The sequence below is a fragment of the Peromyscus californicus genome, unplaced genomic scaffold (assembly GCF_007827085.1).
Source record: "Peromyscus californicus insignis strain IS unplaced genomic scaffold, ASM782708v3 Scaffold_8__1_contigs__length_139910024, whole genome shotgun sequence".
Lineage (NCBI taxonomy): Eukaryota > Metazoa > Chordata > Mammalia > Rodentia > Cricetidae > Peromyscus > Peromyscus californicus.
The window spans coordinates 51,549,838-51,565,474 of record NW_026294606.1 but is presented as its reverse complement, the minus strand read 5'-3'; the positions used below and the strand labels follow the sequence as shown (position 1 = coordinate 51,565,474).

General features: G+C 42.8%; 1 protein-coding gene across 15 annotated transcripts in view; it reads right to left on the bottom strand.

The window, feature by feature from the left end:
• Chrm3 (cholinergic receptor muscarinic 3) overlaps positions 1-15,637 on the bottom strand; it is a 474,104-nt gene that overhangs the window by 89,818 nt on the left and 368,649 nt on the right. The window contains exon 3 of one of the 15 annotated variants that reach the window (XR_008215740.1): positions 4,471-4,493. The exons of the other annotated variants lie outside the window; for them this stretch is intronic. The gene's annotated coding sequence lies outside the window, so the exon portion shown is untranslated. Of the gene's footprint in view, positions 1-4,470; positions 4,494-15,637 lie in introns of those variants that run through there. 15 annotated transcript variants of the gene reach the window in all.

Sequence of the window (15,637 nt, the reverse complement as noted above, 5' to 3'; positions counted from 1 at the left end):
AGGGCCATTAAGGTCACATAGAAACTTAATACAGTAGAAGCTTCCTATATATTTATATGTAGTTTGAATAAGACTGATTCCCATAGGCTCATATATATTTGAATGTTTAGTTACCAGGAGCAGCACTATTTGAAAGGATTAGAAGGATTAGGAGGTATGGTCTTATTTGAGCAAATGTGTTTCTGGAGGTGGGCTTTAAGATTTTAAAAGACATGCCAAGCCCAGAGTCAGTCAGTCAGTCAGTCAGTCTCTCTCTCTCTCTCTCTCTCTCTCTCTCTCTCTCTCTCTCTCTCTCTTTCTCACTCTGCCTAGAGATCAGGATGTAGTTTTCAGCTACTGCTCCAGCACTTGCCTGCCAGCTACCATGCTCCCTGCTGTGATAATTGACTAGACCTCTGAAACTGTAAGCAAGCCCCAAATTAAATCTTTCTACTATAAGAGTTGCCTTGGTCATGATATCTCTTCATAGCAATAGAACATTGACTAAGACATGTATATGAAGGTGATCTTAATGGACTTGCCAAATAACGGGGGAGATGGAGTCCCAACTAGACATCTCTCATCACCAAATGAAGCCTCCAGTTCTGGAAATGGGTTATAGTTAATCAAATTTTTGGCCAAAGGGGCCCCATGGGAACCTCAAACAACCCAGGGTATTGTTAAGGCTATTAGTTACTCTCCACAAACGGACAGTAAGGTCCTATGCTGAAAGCAACACCCATATAACTCATTGAATATGAAAAAGTCGAGGTGATGCCTACCTAGAGACTTCATCCTACTGACTAGTGTTCATGGTACCTACTCTGCATTTTACCAGAGGAGAAAGGTAAACACCAACTCAGCTCCAAACCCTTTGATCTGCAATGGTGATCTGCAGGCGAGATGTTCTAGTGTAATAGCGGCGCAAAGCTTGTGGGAGTCACCAAACAGCATCTGATTGGATTTAAGGCCCACTCTGTGAGATGGAACCCATCCTCCATACTATTTGGGTGACAAAACCCAGAGACTAGATAGGCCAGGGACCTAGGGTAAATCCAAATACTACTGTTCTGCTAAAGGAACGTAACAATAAAATGACTCTGATTGATATTCTGCTACACTCATAGATCAGTGTCTTGTTCACCCGTCCTCAGAGAAGCTTCCTTCTACAGTAGATGGAAACAAATACAGAGACCTACAGCTGGACAATCTGAAGAGAGACCTTGGAACACTCAGTCCTAAATGGACTGTCTTCATCTAATTCCTACCCTCAGGGCTCAGAGAACTCAAAGGAAGAGAAAGCAGAATGATTGTAAGTACCGGAGCGGATGGCGAATACCAAGGAAACCAGGCCTCCTAAACACAGCAGACCAATGCACATCTGAACTCGCAGAGACCGTGGCAGCACGCACAGGGCCTGCACCGGTCTGAGTCTGATGAGATCCCAGTGTTGAGAGTTCACATCCTCAATCCAGAAGCTATCTCCAACTGATAATTACTCCCAAATGAAAAAGTAGTTTTCTCCAACAGAGTCTCACTGGGTATACAAAACACTCTTAAGACCAGGTCCCATGCCCAGTAGTAGACGTCAAACACAAAACAAACTTTGTGGTATTTTTGGACGTTCTTTGTCTCATAATGCTTTGTCAGATTTTGTTTTTGTTTGTGGCCTCATAGGCTTTTTTGCATATATAGTATGATTTCTGGTTTTGTGTTTTTATGGGATTTCTGTATATGAGAATGTGTGTGTTTCTGTGTCTATATGTGTTTCTTGAGTTTTTTCTTTGACTCTTTTTCTTTTGTTTCTTGTTTGTTTTGTCCTATTCTGGTTTGCTTGATTTTATTTTATTTATTATTACTGTTATTTTTTAGATTCCTTTTTGAATCATAATGAGATAGGGAAAGAAAGGGTATGGATTTGAGTGGATGGGAATGTAGGGAGGACTTGAGGTAGGGGAAACCATAGTCAGAATATATTATATTAAAAATCTATTTTCAAAAAAAACTGCTAAATAATTGCTCTGTGGCTTTGTATATATAACACCATATATTATAAAAATATAATATTATGTAAAGAGAAAAAGAGAAACAAAAAAATTATTATTTAAAACTTGATGTATATGGGTATTTTGCCTACATGTATGTCTGTGCATCACATACATGCTAGGTGCCTTTATAGGCCAGAAGAGGGCATCTGTTCCCCTGGAAATGGAATTACAGACTGTTTGTGAGCTGCCATGTGGGGGCTAGCAACCAAATATGGGTCCTCTGGAGGAACAGTCAGTGCTGCTAACTGCTGGGTCGTCTCTTCCATCCCATCATTTCTTTTTAAACCAAATTGAGAACTTTCACAGAATTACTGTGTACATTGGGTTAAGTTAAAGGCAAGGAGTTCCAGCAGCAAAACAGTCGACAGCTGTTTAATTTTTGTCTTTACTTCATTTCACTGGGGCCCCTCAAAGTCACCATCTTCATTTTATACAGAATTTGAGAGCAAAAGGTAAGTATTTGAGGAGTCACCCAAGAAAATGAGCATTTTCCAAAATTAGTCCACACAAACATTTCTGAAAATGGTCCCTCCCTTTGCTCTGTGTGTGTGTGTGTGTGTGTGTGTGTGTGTGTGTGTGTGTGTGATGTGCACACATAGAGCCCAGAGAAGGACATCAGGTGTCCTATTCTGTCATTCTCTTGAGCTAGGATCTCTTACTGAATCTGGAGCTAGTCTGGCACCCAGCAAGCCCCAGTGATTCTCTTGTCTTGGTCTCCCATGGCTCTGGAATTAAAGACATTTGTCCCTTGGGATTATGCTAGGCTATTTAAGTGGGTGCTGGGGATTTGAACTCAGGTCCTCAAACTTGTGCAGCAAGCTCTCTTTCTTACCCACTGAGCCAACTGAGCTTTTAATATATTTTGTTACACATGAATAAATGCATAATGGTTACTAAGTGATCAATGCCTTATACCTTATTGTATATTCCTTTTTCAAAATCCATCCATTCATCTTTGATACCTTCTCAATAATTTCTTAAAAAACAAACAAACAAACAAAAAAACCCCAAAACCAAAAAACCACAATGACTTTGCTTCTTTGCTTGGAAGTGGCTTTCATGTATCCTTAAAGGGTATGTGAATTACTATGGAAGCATTCTCTGCCTAGAAACTTGTCTGGGAGAAGCCTGTGACACCTGGTGGCCTAAGAGCTAGGATCAACACAAAGAGCCTGGGCCATCGACCTGGGTTTGCGGCAGCATATCCGGCTGTGACTTCTGAAGATTCGGCAGTGGATGGAAGTAGCATGTGCTGGGTATAGCCATTGGTTCAGAACTGTCGCCACTCTCTTTTGGCAAACCCTACCAGGGAAAGCGAGGTTGCAGAAGTGTCAGATTGAATCTGAGAATAGATTTTTCAGGCTGGATCCAAATAAGTGACAGAAACTTGGCAGTGAGGGTGGGGGGAATTTGCAACTCAGGAAGGACTGAGCAGCAGCAGGTACATGTTGGGGTTAAGGTGAAAGGCTTAAAGACATGCCAGCAACCTTCAGTGCTGGAGTGACACAATCGAAGTGGCTGGCAAGGAGCTAATTTTCACCACAAAGGGTACAATGGATCTGGCGGTCAGTGCTCAGGCGTGCTACCTGATGCCAAGAGAATAGTCCCATCCTAAGTGTTAAGATAATCATCATCACAGACTGCCTGGGAAACACAACAAGCAAGAACTTCACTGCAGTGTGGCTGACTCCCCGTTCATGCAGTATTGTCCGTGATATCTTACCATAGCACTCAGACGGATTTGACCAACAAAAACAAATGCATGGGCAAGCTCATACTGGAGACTTTGAACCAATGTGTGCACATGTAGCCTGATTATCAATATGCACAATAGGAAGGTGGTGTGTGCTCTCAGAGACAAAGCTTGTTGGGACTCTCAGGATCTCTTGGAAGTCATGGCTCAGAGCCATATACAGGCACTGGTAGTTTAGTTTAAACTTACAGAGGGGTTGGGGGTATGGCTCAGTAGACAAAGTTCTTGACCTGTAAGGGTGAGGACCGGAGTTTAGATCATGTGAACCCACATAAAAGCCAGGCAGATGTGGTAGCCTGCCTGTTATCCAGTATTTAGAGGGCAGAGACTGCAAGTCCCTGGATCAAGTAGGCTAGCTGGAACTGGAGAGCTCCAGGGTTAGTGAGACACCCTGTCTCAATAAATAAAGTGAAGAGTGACTGAGGAAGACAACTAATGTCAACCTGTGGCTTTCACATGTGTGCTTTCATGTGCACACACACACACACACACACACACACACACACACACACGCTCACTCACTCACACACTAAAGACAAACAAATCTGAGTTCAAATCTTCAGTACTCACTTAAAAGCTTGGAATAGCCCCATGTACCTGTAACTCAAACACTGTGAGGGAATATACCTGTAATCTGAGAGTCACAGAGGACAGAGACAGGTGGATTTCTGGGGTTTGCTGGCTGCCAGCCTAGTCCAGGTTCAGTGAGAGACCTTAAGAGAATTAGAAGGAGAGTGATAAAGTATGATATCTTTCTTTCTCTAGGCTCTGCATGTGCACAGAAGCGCGCACATGTGTGTGTGTGTGTGTGTGTGTGTGTGTGTGTGTGTGTGTGTGTGTGTGTATGTGTGTGTGTGCCTGCATACATACACACACACACACACACACACACACACACACACACACACACACACACACACGAGAGAGAGAGAGAGAGAGAGAGAGAGAGAGAGAGAGAGAGAGAGAGAGAGAGAGAGAGAATCGTTTCAGAAATGTTACCATGGCCTAATACAGTGTACAAATGGTGAGATGTGAACAATGACCTTCTTTAGCCTCAAAGGGCTGATCTGCAAGTGGCAGAGATTAATTACAAGTAAGTGGTCACAGTCATTTGTTGGTTCTCACTGACAAGTAACCAAGGTGCCCTTGAAGTTGGTCAAAGCCATGCTGATAACTTCACGTTCTCTCAAATGTATCAATTGTCACACAGTTCTCCAAAATAGCTCTTGGGAAACTAAACCCAACAAATTCCATTGAAATAACATTTAGAAGAAGTGGCCATTGGTTCTGGAATCCCAAGGACTTAATTTGGAACCCCCCCAGACTGCTCTCTTGAGGGTTTTAGGATATGTATCCCCACATTTGCCTTTTCTTTCATCTTAACAACACCAAGTGTCATTGTCCTGCTCCCACCTTCCCCTGTCCTTGTCACCTGCCGGGCAAACAGCACAGTCTCCTCAGTTGTGGATAAGGTTCTGTGGGCTCCATGCTGAAGATCCTCAGCAGGCTGTAAAGCACACCCTCAAGTTCCACAGCATCCCTTTAATCTGGAGTCACAGTGGGTTACAAAGCACACCCCCAAGCTCTCCAGCATCCCTCTAATCTCCCGGGAATTCAAAGCATTTTGGATCCCTTTGTGGTGAGGATTACCTCCCAACTGGCATCTAACTGTAACCCCAGGGATGGCAGCAGGACATCTGAAGGAACAGTTGGCATCTTTAGCACCAGATTAGCCAGTGTTCCCTGTGCTGTGGCTTGGCACTGGTTGATACACACAATAAGAACAGTAGCCACATTCCATAAGTGGGCCTCCTGGAAGCATGCTGAATGTCAAGGTACATGAAGAAGCTTGCCAATCCCAAGATCAAAACTTGGATGGCCATGAACATGTTCCATGGTGGAGCAGAGGCCACCTGTCCCCTTGATTGCATGGCCTTGAGACCCAGGTACCCAGGTGTGGCACTTTCTTATGTTCTCATGTGAACAGCCAACTCAGATGAAAGGGAAAAGGAGCTTTGGGTGAGGTGACAAGAAGAGAGCAACCCTAAGTGGGCAGAAGGCTTAACCTTGGGAAGAGGATGCACTGTGCATAGGGAACTGAAGGAGAAAACGAGGGAGATTCAGAATAAGATTTCTGTGGGTTCAAACGTTGACATTTCCAAGACACATTCAAAGGAAAAAGGAATCCCTAGATACATATCTTGATGAGGTGAGGGGAATAGCAACTTTTCAACTTTCTCATTTCCTCCTTTTGTGAGATTCTCGTACATTTCAGCATTTTGGTGTGTGTGTGTGTGTGTGTGTGTGTGTGTGTGTGTGTGTGTGTGTGTGCATGTGTATATAAAGCAAAACAATGGATTGCATGTAATTTTCTCATACATGGATCAAAAGACATAAACTACATTTTCATTAGATGGAACCTATGAGTTGAAATCCAACAGGGCACTTACAGATTAGAGAAGAGACAATGTGAGGAAAGACAAAACATTTCACTCCAATATCCAAATGTAACTGATTGTGAAGCCAAAGAATCACTCTTTATCTGGCCTGAGAATGCTGCTGAAATCCCAGACTCATTCATGGTAAACAGAGGCAAATTTTTCCATTCACTTCTCCAAGGCTCCTTTCTTCACAGAAGTAGCTCCCCTTCTTGTCCTCTGCAGCATTCCTATTTAAGGGCGTAATGCTGTACTCCAGAGAGGGTGGATTAGAAGGTATTCATTGCCAAAATAATGCTGTAAAAATGCTGCACTGCTTTTAAACAGGGTGTCCTTTTTCTTAAGTTGTGTGAATCTGTAAACATTATTCTTGCTATAAACTTATAAAACTAAAATCCACTAATAAAGAAGCCAGAGAGTAATTATTTACAAGAGCGTCTTAAGGAGCTCCAGCTACTTTTCTTTTTCTAAGGAGATGAAGAGAAATTGCAGTCTTAAAGATTAGAAGACCATGCCATCTTCTAGTCCAATAAAACGCTTGTATCCCGTCTCAGAGAACTCACTGTGTTAATGACCAACATTTGTAATCTACAGCCAAATCCTTGTCTTTTGCTTTTGGGTACAAATACCCAATTGTGATCTCAAATAGGAAATTATTACATAAGTGTCAGGGAGAAGTCTCAGGAGGTGAGGTACCTGCTGTGCAAACATGAGAACCTCAGTTTGAATCCCTACAACCCAAGTAAAGAGCCCACACAGTAGCATGTCCTGCAATTCCATTGCTCCAGCACTCCTCCAGGGAGATGGGGGTCAGAGATGGAAGAACACCCAGAAGCCAGAGGGCCAGCTTGCCTAGTGTTCATGGCAGTGAAAACAAAGAGACCGTGTTCCAAAGGAAATGGAAAGTGAGGGCTGATACCAGAGGTTGTTCTCTGACCGCTACACATGGTACATGTGTGACATGTACAGGCAAACATACAGATATACACAGACACAGACACACACACAGTGGAAAAAAGAAATTATTTAAATGGGGATTTTCATCATTATCACCTTCAAAACCCATGAGGAACCCCCTAGCCCTTTGGAATATCCTCAGACCAGGAAACAGCTTTGCAGTCTTGGCAGGTGCTACACTCAAAACAGAATGTGTGCTTTCTTTGTTTTTTTTTCATGAATAGTTTATTATTTTTATGTCTTTAAAGATAATAGAAGGCACCTAACACTGCCAAAAGTTTTGTGTGTGTATGTGTGTGTGTGTGCATGTAACAAATTTTCTAGTTTAGACAGGCCTCTAAATCGCTGTGTAGCCAAGGAAGACCTTGACTTTCTGATCCTCCTGCCCTCATTTCCCAAGTTCTGGGATTAGAAGCATGCATCACCTCACCTAGTTTATTAGCTACTAGGGAACCATGCAGGGGTTCATGCATGGTATGTAGGCATTCTACCAACTGAGCCCCAGCCCCAGCCCTACCAGGTATGGATTTAAAAGTGGCCATAGTGTTGTGACCTTTTCTAGAGGAAGTTGTGGCTAGATGCTGGGTACACTCACAGCCACATGACTTGCAGATCTGCAGAGAGCCATCATTCCTGAAGCCCAGTGCATCAGGTTGACTAATCCACCTACCTCTCTCAGCTTAATCCTTAGTCAATCCTATTCTCTTGTTAAGTACTCCCATCTGCTGCTGATGGAGGCAGCAACTGTTATCTCTGCATGGTCACAGATGTGCATGCTCTGTAATGCCAGCCCATGATAGGCAATTCTGTTTAACAACTAGATGCACAAGTTGTTTTATAAGTGAAAAAGACCAGAGCAACGGAAGGTAGGAGGGCCTCATGAGAACAGTAGACATTCTGAATGTAGACTTTCCCAATGGTTCAAAGGTTAGCAAAGGTCACTAGTGCATTTTAGGCCATCTGGGAGCTTATTGAAATATATTAGCATCTCTCTCAGAGCTTTGCAGATAGGAGCCTGTGGGAGTTTATGTGGAGCTGTGGCAAAGGTGTCTGAGAAGCCTGGGTTACCTGGAAGCTTGGGGAATCAAAAGCTTTTGAAACATTGACTCTAGCTCCCAGAGATATCTTCTAGCCCCTCCCCCACTTTAAAAATGTGATAGCAAAATAGCAATTATTAGGATCCTAGGAAGAAACAGAGTAGAGGCAAACCTCTTTAGAATTAGCCAATAAGGGAAATCAAGTGCTTTGAAGTTTGCACAGCTAATAATAATAAGAATGATGATGCTAATTATAATCTTCCTTGGAGAGTGTTTTACACTGTGAAGCATCTTAAAGTACCCAAGTTCATTTAGTCACTATAAGAATATGATGAGACAGATGGCATTTCTATTCCTATTATTCAGAAAATGCAATTAAAAGAACACACACACACACACACACACACACACACACACACACACACGCACACACCACATCCCTTCTTCCCACCACAGTTCCTAACTTCATAAACAGAGGCTTTAAAAACATGGAGGAAGAAGCTGAGATGTTGCTCAGGGGGGCAAAAAACACTTGTTGTGCAAGCATGAGGAACTACATTCAAATCCCCAGAACCCATGTAAAAAGCTGGGTGTGCATGGCTTTTACCAAGGCATTATGGGGAGTAGAGATAGGCAGACTTAGGGAGTTCACTCAACAGGCAGTCTATTGTGCCCTCCTCTGCTTCTCATTCTCCAAATCCTTCATGCATTATAACACCTGTCTATGAGCTCCTTCAGATAAATGCACTGAGTTCCTTACTGATGGGTCAGCAGTCTAAGGAGTTTGCTCAGTTGTTTCGTCAGTGTCCTGAGAGAATGGTATAATACTCGTCAGACCTTGCTCAGAATTAGGAGTTATGGTTCCCAATTAAGCAAGCCATGTTTTTGCACACTAGGGGTCAGATAATCTGAGTTGGGCCAGCAGCTTTCCTAGCTACTCACTATGTGGACCTCACTTGCTTTTACCAAAGGGTGTATCACTGTCCTCTCATTTGCAAATTTTGAATGTGAAGTCTGGCATGTCATGAAACACAGAAGGCTTCCATGTAGAGTAATAGTTCTGTGTGTGTGTGTGTGTGTGTGTGTGTGTGTGTGTGTGTGTGTGTGTGTGTGTGTAATTGTAGAGGTCAGGGAATAGTCTCAGCTGTTGTTCCTCAGGAGCCCTTCTCCTTGGTTTTGAGACAAGAATAACTCACTGAGACCTGGAACTCACCAAGTAAAGCTAGGCTGATGGCCTATAAGACAAAGGGGTCTACTTGTCTCTACCTCTTCTTTGCTGATATTAGTGTGCCATCACATCCAATTTTTTTAAGGTGCATCCTGATGACTGAACTCTGGTCCTCATGCTTGCATTGCAAGTATCACACCAACTGATCTATCTCCCCATTCAGGTAACTAGTATTCTTAGCATTACCATTTATTTCAGATCTGAAGAGGAAATAATAATGAGCATTAAGGAAATAGATAGGAGATGCCTTTGGAATTGTGGAAGAGTAAGAGGTAGAAAAGAGTTAATGACTTTGGAGAGGACTTAGCAAGAACTACCTAGTATTAAGGGCAATGTTAGGACATCATCAAAAGAATATTTGATGGAGATGAGCTTGCATAAGTCCCAGCCAAAAAGAGAATTAAGGGAAAATATGTGAGTATGAAATAAGACAGAAAAAAGAACTAAAGCAAAAGGTGAGGAAAGGATTTGAAGAATGACCATTTATCTACCATTTATCTGTTGCTGTGTCCTTAGCACCAATTAGAAAGACAGAATTGCATTTGGATCAAGCTGAACTGCAGGATTTGAAGATGAGCTTGCATCTTCTCTATGGTCCAAATGACTACAGAGTGAGTCAGTTGAGATACTTCACCATCATTCGTTTTCCTTTGAAACTCAAATGCTAGATAAACTCCCTTAAAAACTAACGGCAGTTCTAATCCAGATGTAGACAAACATGAATAGTGATGAGCAACAGGTGGGACTTCATTTATGCAGAGTGGGAACCAGACAGCTCAAAAGTCCCTACCTTAGAGGATTTCCCAGAAGAAGTGTGAACCAGAAAATGCACAGGTATTGTTTTTTAAATATAGAAAAAGCAACTTCCATATTATGGTCCATTATATGGAGAAATGGATGACATTCACGGATAATGACCATACATCAAAAGAAAGAAGTCAGTTTTCCCACATTGTAACGACATCTCGCTCCTCACTTCTAAGCTTTATTCAGCATCTATTTTATAATATAATTCCTCTCTTTAGTGCTGCTGGCCTTGGAAATATCTCAAAAGGCTGTCGATTTTGAAATGGCACCTTCTGTGAATTTTCACAATAAAATCATAAAGCTGTCATCACTAAGGAAAAACGAACATTCCTGGAGAGGTAGGATGCTGCCTCTCTCCTATTACCATAATCTCTGCTGCTCTCTAAGGCCATAAATCCTCAGAGAACCATAATGTGAAAGGTGAATCGGTCTGTTTGCCAATTCTTGCAAGTCCCAGGAAGATAAGATGATAGTCTGTCAGCTGCTGTATCAATGGCTGTTTCCACATCGTTGGAATTATATAAGTGCTACTCTGACAGTGTGGTTGCCAGGGTCTCCAGTTGGTGGTCTCGAAGTGCAGGTGGGGGTCCTGGTTTTGGACTTTAATTAATGCATGTGACTTGTTAGACCTTCTGGCTTCCAGTCTAGAGTTGAGTAGTGAAGAACTGATCTTCAAGAATTCAGCGTATGCTTAAACTTCATAGTGAACCAGGCACCTCATGGAATTCAAGACTTTTATTATCTCCACTGAGAAAAAGGAAATCAATTCTCGGAGACCTTGTTTAACAGCAATACCCTCTCCCAAGAGAGAGAGAGAGAGAGAGAGAGAGAGAGAGAGAGAGAGAGAGAGAGAGAGAGAGAGAGAGAGAGAGAAAGAGAGCGAATGTGCACATAATTCGTGAGTACATGAATGTATGCATGTGTGGAGGCTAGAGTTTAATGCTGTATGTCTTCCTCAATTGCTTCTCAACCTTTTTTTTTTAATTAAAGATTTATTTATTATGAATAGTGTTCTGCCTGCATGTCTGCCTGCATGCCAGAAGAGGGCACCAGATCTCATTTTTAGATGGTTGTGAGCCACCATGTGGTTGCTGGGAATTCAACTCAGGATGTCTGGAAGAGCAGCCAGTGCTCTTAACCTCCACCTTATTTTTTTGAGACAGGGTCTCTTAGTGAACCTAGGGGTCACCAACTGGTTAGACTGACTGGCCAGCCTGCCCCTTGGATCCTCTTGCCTGGCCTCCTTAGTGCTGGGGTTGCTACAAAAGACGTATCTACTCTTAGAGAGCTGAGGAAAGAATTCATTCTTTACATGTCTACTGATGCTACCGCTTCAAATTCTATTTGTATAAGGAAGCGATGAAACTCATTTACTGTTCACCCAGGAGTGTCCTTTCCAGAAGTTCACCACAGACACTTTTCCCATCAATGCTGATGGCTGCTTGGCAGGAAAAATACACGCAAATGAGAAAAGACAGGGCTTAGAACTATGGTCCAGTTACTGCTCAGAAACAAGTTAATCAGCTTATTTTCATCACGAAGGAAATAAGGAATAAATACCAGTCATACTAAGTGTCACCCCACAGTCACCTCACAGGGACAGGCGAACTCCACAAAAGGCACACTCCACCAGAACCTGCCACTCAAAGTGTAACCCATGAATCAGTGTGCCAGTGTGCCTTGGAGTTAGCAAAGAATATGCGTGATGCCTGACCTCACTATACAAACTTGGAGTCAGACTTGTCCCAAATGATTCCTATGCACGTTGAGAGTCAATAAAGTGGACCTCCAGCGACCTTCTAGTGTTCACTTTCTCTAACTAAATATGGTAGGAAATCAGTAGAGATTGAGCATACCATAAGATCCTGGCACTGTGGCAGCTAAGGTGAGGACCATATAGATGAAGAGGGCGTCTTCCCTTTCCCTGAGGGTTTTCTAGTCAGGAACAAGAAAGTAACAGTGACCTGGCTCTGTGGAAACCTACTACTACTTCATCACACACTCAATTTTTTCTCATCATGACTATGCAGTGTTATAGAGGAGAAGGCTGAGAGCAACAGCCATACCCATATTTTATTTACTTATTTGTGTGTATATATGTGCATACTCATGTACATGCACACATGTGTAAATGCATAGGTATGCATATGTGTGAGTCTGCATGCATGTGTGTGGAGTCCAGAGGACAAACTTGGGTGTCATTGCTCAGGAACTGTTAATGTTTTCTTTTTGAGGCAAGATGTCTCTCTCACTGGCCTCCAGCTCAAGTAGATTAGGCTAGCAAGCACCAGAAATCCTACTGTTTCTACTTCCCCAGTGCAGAGACTATAAAAACACACACCACCATGCCCAGCTTTTGGTAAGTTCTGGGCCTTGAACTCAGTTCCTTATGCAAACAAGGTGAACATTTCATCAACCCAGTCATCTCCCTAGCCCAGTCTTCTTTCTCACATTGCCAGCTCAGTTGACAAATTCTTCAGACTTCTAGTAATCCCCCATTCCTATAAGTACTACCAAGACAGGGGAAAACACTGAAAAAATAAAACCAAAAAGGCTATCTGGTGTGAAGCAGAAATAAAAAATATACCTTAGCAAGACTGATGAAAAGCAGTTTTCCTAAGTCCCAGGGCTCATGATGGGTTAAGTCTGTTTATCTTTGAGGCTTCCCTCATGCTCTCATTTGGCTCTGTGGTTCCTAACTCACAGGTTTACTGAGAGCTGTAAGGGAGGGAAGGCTTTACAGTGTTTCACAGAGCCTCCTTTTCCCTAGGGGTCGGGGTTGTGTGAAGCTGTTCAGGTTTGATGCTGTGCAGGGGGACATCTTCACATGAGGAGAGACGGTCTGCACGGTCACAGAAAAACTGACAAGGCAAAAAGAGCAGAAAGTCGGTCCAGGTGCAATCTCTTTTCCTGTTGTCACTGGAGCTACATCATCCTGAGTGACAAGAGAGGCAAGGACACCCTGAGGTGGAGGACTGTAAGAACAGAATGAGTGGATTCCCTGAGAGGTGGCCAAGCGGCGGTGTGAGGAGGTGCCTGGCCTCTGGTGAGAAAGAGGAATGAAAACTCCATCCTGCTCATTATAAGTGAGGTCTCTCTCTACTTTGTCTTCCTATTCTTCCTCTTCCTCCTCCTCCTCCTCTTCCTCCCATCTCTTTTGGTGACTCATTGAGTTTCATTCAAGTTACTTACAGGAACATGAGTGAAGGGTTACTCTAAGGAGTCGACACTACTGAAGAAAACACTTCCCCCTCTCTCAGAAGCCATAAACTGCATATAAAACTTCAGATGAACTGGGGTCTTGTGAGTCCCTTCCCCAGTACCCATTAAGTGCCCATGAATCCATAAGAATGGGCAGGGTCTCATGAATTTTCCCCTCCATGATAGAATATTGGTCACAGCTAATATGAACTCAAGAGTACAATTGTCATTCCATGCCCGGAAGACAGCATTTCACAGCCTTCCTTCCCTTCCTCTGGCTCTTTTATAGTTGTTGATATTCCCCAAGCCTCGGAGGGGGTGATACAGGTGTTCCATTTAGGGAGGAGCATCCATTGGTCACTTATTCTAAGTTTTTGTAGATTTCTCACTCCTTTATGGCACCAATGTGTCTCAGTCTTGTCCCTGGCTTGTATCCAGCTCACACTGCCTGTCCCAGCTGTACCTTCCACAATCAATCCCACTGCATCAGGACTTGATGTCTGTACTCACAGTACTTTGAAACTACCATTGACCTCTTAAGTTCCAAGACCAATGGCCTTCCAGAAGGTCTACTATGCTTTGCTTCAGTCTTTGCTTGTCATTCAGCACTCTTCTGCCTTTGAGACTTCATCATTCTGCCTTTGAACACACCAGGTCTTCTCTTCTGTGCTTCCTTCAATGGCTTGACCCCTCATCATCTCTTTGAAATATGTCTGTTTCCAAAGGTTCAGTCTTTCTTTACACTAGCTCCCCTCTGTAACAGCTTCCACAACCTTCAATGAAAATGCCTCCAAATGTACTTCTCAACACGTGAACCAGGAGGTGGAGAAACAGTTCAGCAGTGAAGAGTGCTTGCTGCTCTTCCAGAGGCCTGGAGTTCAGATCTCATACAACCACCTGTAGCCCTAGCTTCAGGGGGAACCAACATCGTCTTTTGGCCTCCATGGGTAATCTCACACACATGCACATACACATAAATTAAATATTTAGAAAAACTTTCAGGGGCTGAGTATTCAGCTCAGTGGCAGAGGGATTCCTTAGCATGTGTGAGGGCCTGGGACCTATCCCCAGAAACACATACACACATACATACCTTCCCCAACCATCTGATATTTCTATATGGTTGACAGACTTTCCATTTATCCATGTCATTTTGTTTAGAGTGATAGTCTTATCTTCAGTAAGTTCTAAGCAAGTTCTTCCTCATGTAATGAGTAAAGTGAGGTTGGCAAAGTATTTGTTACCCATTGGTATTTCATAGAGCCACAATCTACCCCAAGGCTGTACAGCCTGGAACAGTTTGCTGCAGTGCAGAGGGATACTTCATCTTTGTACTACTCACTCCTTATCTCTCCCTAGTGGACTAGCCCTCAGCAGCACAGGGCTCAAGGGGAAATCCACAGAGTCGATGAGTACTAGACTTTTTTTTATTGGAGGTGGTTAGGGAAAAAGACACTCACACGCTCTCTTGCTGGTTTCTTCTTTATTCTTCTGTATTCTTCATTCTGTGTTCTGTATTCTCTTTTCTTATCTTGATGTTTTCCTTCTCCTTCTAACCCTTTTAATGTTCTCCTCCTAATCTCTCATTCTTGGTGTTTTCCTTCTTACCTTGTCCTCACTCTTGATGTTTCCCTTCTAACCCATTTTAACTCTCTAACTCTATCTCTATTCTTTCCCTCACAGCTTAAACACACCAGCAAAATCTTTCAGGAAATACAAAAATTACAATGTGGTTACATTCTGTTTTGCAAGTGAATAAATACAAGTAAAAAACAGCATGTTTTCCATATTTCTTACATGATTAAACATTTTATGTATTACAAATAAAAAACAAATCCCAAGAATCACATACATTCATACCCAAGCAAATTGTTACAGATTAACTGTGTGGGCAAGCAAGGTATTCTTCTCAGTCAGGTCTTTTACTGGCAGGCTGCACTTTGCAGTTACAAAGAAAGGGCCAATTACTTTATTACTTATCTTGAAAGGTAATCTTATAAGGAATCTTAAAGGAATCACAAACCTAAACTTTTATATATGAAAAAGAATCAGTCAGCTCTATATTAAATCTTTAGGGTACTGTTGTTGGACACCTTGCTCACCCTTGATGCAGAGGGGAGGGGCTTGGTCCTGTCTCAACTGAATGTACCAGGCTTTGCTGACTCCCCACTAGAGGCCTTACCCTTTTG